At 47.0% G+C, this 5,420-nt stretch overlaps 1 non-coding gene across 1 annotated transcript; it reads right to left on the reverse strand.

Moving 5' to 3' along the window:
* Positions 1-4,246: 4,246 nt before the first annotated feature.
* Positions 4,247-4,318, reverse strand: Trnap-agg. The gene has a single exon. It is a non-coding gene; the product is annotated as a tRNA-Pro (tRNA).
* Positions 4,319-5,420: the final 1,102 nt, after the last annotated feature.

The raw sequence follows: 5,420 nt of genomic DNA on the forward strand, positions 1-5,420 counted from the left end.
CAAAAGTCTCGCCATTGTGGCGACCACGAAAGAAAATGGACGATGAGCAATTAAGCCCTTCGTTAGTTTCGAATGAAACGTAACGTAGCAAAGTTATCAACCTATGCTAAGCTATCGAGAAACTTATTCGCTGAGGGAGCCTAAAGGAATATGCTTTTGCAGAGGGAGTGGATAACATGCAAGTGTAAGATAATTAGAAGATGTGGCGTAATCTTCAAAACTGTCCATTGCCATGACAGGTCAGACACATGCGCATCATTGGCTAATTCCAAACTCGCTCATTTTAAAGTGATACATAGTAATTCAAATGTGCTACAACTTACTGTTTTGGCTGCCATTTTTATTGTATATTAGAATTAGGTTAGACAGATATGGCTATGTACATTAGTCCGTCGCCTTTGTTAAAGAAGTAAAAATTATAACAGTATAGATGTGTTTTAATTTAAAAATTTGGCAATAGTAGGTGCATCATTCCCTATCACTATGCTAACTATTCTTTTATATACACTGTATTCTATAACTTTAAATCAGACATAGTGCTAGCAGCAACAGAATAAATACACGTCATGTTATAACACATATAGTCTATCCACAGACAACATGCCCGCTGTGAGTTGCTCGCGCCAATAGGCTGTCGGAGCCATTTCTATTGGGAGTGAAATTACAGAGAGCAATCATCGTATTCATCTCTGTTAGAATTTTCGTTATCACTCGGAGGGCAGAATTGGGGTTGCATGGGGCGATTCGCTATGGCGCGAAGGCTGGTGGCAGTTGCTGGCAGCGGTTTTATGCCTGCTTTGACGTAGTACAGCTCTTGCTGCGCAAAGCTCTGCGCAGATGCTTGTGTCACGTGGCTGGTGCCTCGTTGTCCATGCTTACACCGCTTGATTAGCGCTGGTACGACTGACTGGCATCAGGCAGCTTAATAAGCACAATGCAAATGTGTCTGACTCTTAACTACACACCAGCCCACAAGTGAGCAGTAGCTCACTCCTTTTAACACATGCTGCATTATCAGCGGCTTGGCGTGTTTCTCACGCTCGCCAGCCACACCACGCACCACAGCTCCTGCCACCATCAATCTCGCCATATGCGAAGAGCGTATTACGCGCTTCTATATACGCTCTTGCCCATGATCCTTCATCCCCAGCTCTGCCCCCTTCACTCCCCCAATGACTGTCATAGCTCCTGCTCCTCCTGCCAGACACACATGAGCGTCACAGCACACTGCGGCGCTCCCTCCCAGCGACACGCATTATCAATAGCTCGCTGCCCCCACACACACACACTATTATCACGGTTCGGCTGGCTCCATCAATCCCAAATCTACCAAAAAAAAAAAAAAATACATAGCTCCCTTGCGTCCTCATCGCTCGGCCACACGCCCAGCAATCACAGCTCCGCTCCTCCTCGCGACCACAGCCTACGTATCACAGCCTCCTGGCCGCCTCACTCGACCCTACACCTGCTAATACAGGCTCCCTGCCCCTCATCTCCGCCACCACCTACTATCACAAGTTCCTGCTTCCTCACTCTCCCACACCCACCATCACAGCTCCTGCCTCCTGGACCCCCCACACCTTACTATCCACAGCTCGCTGCTCCTCACTGCCCCACACACGCTACTATACAGGCTCCTGCCCCTCACTCCCGGCACACCTGCTATCACAGCTCCTGCCCCCTCACTCCCCAACACCTGCTATCACAGTTCCTCAGCCCCACTCACTCCCCCAGCACCCACCATCACAGCTCCTGCCCCTCACTCCCCAACACCTTGCTATCACAACTCACTGCCCCTCACTCGCCACACCGCTCTAATAATCACAGGCTGCCTGCCGCCTCACTCCCCCCCCCACCTACTGTATCAACAGGCTCCCTGCCCCCTCACGTCACCCCCTCCACCTACGTATCACAGCTCCTGCCCCCTTTTCGACTCCCGCACACTACTATCCAAAGCTCCTAGCCCCTCACTCCCCCAACACCCACCATCACAGCTTCCTGTTCTTCTCTGCACTCTCCAGCACATACCTGTCACAGCTCTGCCGCCCCTCACTCGCCCCCCCCCACCGTACCTATCACCAGCGTCCCTGCCCCTCACTCAGAGGCCCCCAGCACCTACGTATCACAGGCTCTGCCCCTCAATCCCCACACCCACCATCACAGGCTCCTGCCCCCTCACTCCCCCACACCTACTATCACAGCTCCTGCCCCCGCCCACTCCCGCCACCTACTCATCAACAGCCCTGCCCCATCACATCCCCAACCACCCTGCTATCACACAACTTCCTGCCCCTCACTCCCTCACACCTTTCACCATCTTATTTTCAGCTCCTTGTTCTTCGCATTCTCTTTTTCTTCCACAACCTACTATCAATCAGCCCTGCTCCCTCCACCCCCCTACACCTACTATCTACAGGTCTTCCTGCCCCCTTCACTCTCTCTCATATCTATTTCTGCTATCATCTAGTTTCTGCTCGTCCTTCTTACTTTGTTCTCTCTCTCTACATTTTTTCCTTTCTACGTTTCTAGTTTTTTATCGGGTCCTTGTTTTTCTAGTTTCATCTTTTTGTCTGTTAAATGATGTCTATACCAAGCTAATTCAAGCCTCAATTGCAGTAGACATCATCACAATCACTCCCCCTTAGCATCCATCAAATATGACACTGGGTGCCCGAGTAGCGAACAAATTAATGACGAGGAATAAAATGCATTATAAGGGTAACGATTTATACAGCGCTATTAGTCTTTGTGAATTGCAACATTAATTGTAATTTATGCAAGACGCACAGAGACATGCAGTTTCACATTGTATGAAGGTATATAGACGCGCCGTGTGAAGGCAGTCTCAATCTTCTTTAGTTTTCATTGTTTTGGACCCCACGAATCTACATCGTAAGTAAAGCATTAATGCTAATAGCATGTATTCTGTGTAACTTAGTATGTCTCATAGCGGTCTATTCCCCCAGTGTACTGCGGAACGTAACCTTGGTCATTATTTATATGTTAGGGTTAGCGAATTAGTGTTAGGGTTCGGGTTAGGCAGTAGGGTAGGTACTCGTCCCTAGACTCGTTAGTAGGATGAGCGACGGTATGTTCCGGGCAATATTCATATAGTACCGCGGGATACTTCTTGGCAGTTACCCACGGGGGACATAGACCCTCTCATCCATAATTAGTATGGTCAGAGGGTCTATGTCCCCAGGTAGTGCCGGACACGTACGCACTTACCAGAGCATATAAATCAACGTGTGATTTATATGCTTCTGCTTGGACTATCTATATATGGCTGCGGACCGTACCTCGCCTACTCCTATTCCACTAACGAGTCTAGTGAGTCACCTACGCGCTACTCCTAACCGGTTAGGAGTAGGCGTAGGCGACGTCCTAGTGGATAGCCAGAGTAGCGAAGGTACGTCCGGCCATATTAGACTAATCCTACCGCTAACGCTAAGCCATATCAGATAGACCATGTACGTGTCCGGTATACCGGACCGCCCAGGTACTTCACAGCACTACCTGGGTACATAGAACCCTATGCAGCCTTTAGGATGTGCGCAATTCGAGTTTGCCTAGACTCGTAGAAAGTATTACGCGACATCAACACAAAATATTTAGTGCTCTGCGGATTTGAACCCGGGATCTCCCGCTCCAAAGGCATGGTATCATGGCCTGAGACCAACGAGCCAAATGCCATTGCCATCCAGAGTCTAGTCAATATCAATATCAATATGATAGAGCTCCGGATTGATCGTATGACAGGTTAGAGTTCATTAGCAGTTGAATATATGAAATTGCTGCAGAAACACAGAAGCTTCTTTAGTGAGAAAGGCGATTGATTTCCATATATGTATATCACAATAAATAAATGAATTTTAAAAGAAGAATAAATGATGCGCTGAAATAATAAAAAAACAATCCTGTTAAATAAAGCATAAAGAAGTAAACTTGGGCTCGTCCGGATTTGAACCGGACTCTCCGCAGCCAAAGCGAGAAGCATGCCCTAGATCAAGCGAGCGGACATGCCCCTAGACCAACGAGCCAGTATGAATGTTGCGTCGTATATGACAGGTTTAGTTCCTCAGCAGTTGATATAGAAATAGCTGGCAGAAACGCATAGCTTTCTTTAGTGAGAAAGCGATTGATTTCCATATGGTATATCACACTAAATAAATGAATTTTTAAAAGAATAATAATATGCTGAAATAATAAAAACAATCCGTTAAATAAAGCATAAAGAAGTAAAATTGGGCTCGTCCGGGATTTGAACCCGGGACCTCTCGCACCCTAAGCGAGAATCATACCCCTAGACCAACGAGCCACTTCGAGACAAATCTGCTTACTTGCTCTACTGTCTCATAAAACACGAACGCGATGTTGATGTCACAGTGTGTGAAATGAATTCGCTAGTACTGCCAGTGCTTGGATTACTTGCTCATAATATAAAGGGACAAGCACTAAGGTAGATTAGACAGTGATATGGATATTTTGAAAACAGTTGCTAGCTCTACACTAGCCTGCCCCAAGGAGCTAAATATAACAAGGAGAGGAAGCGGATTGGCTGTGTGCTTTTCGCCTCAAGGGCGCCATCTATGGACCATAATCAGCTGAAACGGCTGTGCAGACCGAACACAGGGAAAATAGGACACTAATCTGTTCTAGGGTCTCTGCCGAACCCAAATTTGCGCCAGATATGGCGGCGCTTCCTAGCTCTCCTTGTTATATTTAGCTCCTTGGCCTGCCCTAGCTAGCTCCACAGCAGTTTCATGCACTGGCAGCGGCATCAAGTCCGCCCCCACCACACTCACGCTACAACACATACTCTGTGTGGCTGTGGCCACAGGCACTTGGAGCGTTTCAATAAAATATAATGCTAAATAAATACGAAACGATCTATTTACTAACAAAGTCTTAATATTTCTCTACTCTCTTTCACCTATTATTGCCGACAATTATAGCGTGCGGGCGGCAGCCAGCGTGTGTTGCAGATGAGCATTTGGACGGCATTTACAGGAAATTGTCGGCAATAATAGGTGAGAGAAACATTAAGACTTTGGTAGTAGGCCTAAATAGATTTCGTATTTATTTAGCATTATATTTTATTGAAATGCCTGTGGCTGTGGCTGTGGCTGTGGCTGTGGCAGAGCGATGCGATGTGTGCTTGGAGTTAGCTCTGCAGGCGGAGCGCGCTATAAAGTATTAGAGCTATAGTATATACACGTTCCTTATACCTGGTAGTTCTCTGCATTTTTAGTACCACTGCCGTGAGAATAGTCTTCCTCATCGAAGAATTTCTGAAATTCGTAAGCAATAGCTGAAAACTTTCTATTGACAATGTACACTACAGACCTGTACGGCCGGCGCGTGTATGTATCACTGCCTGTAGGTCTACCCCTGCAACCGTATTAATATTAACCTAAAGA

Source organism: Priapulus caudatus, unplaced genomic scaffold (assembly GCF_000485595.1).
Source record: "Priapulus caudatus unplaced genomic scaffold, Priapulus_caudatus-5.0.1 Scaffold522, whole genome shotgun sequence".
In the NCBI taxonomy this organism is placed as follows: domain Eukaryota; kingdom Metazoa; phylum Priapulida; class Priapulimorpha; order Priapulimorphida; family Priapulidae; genus Priapulus; species Priapulus caudatus.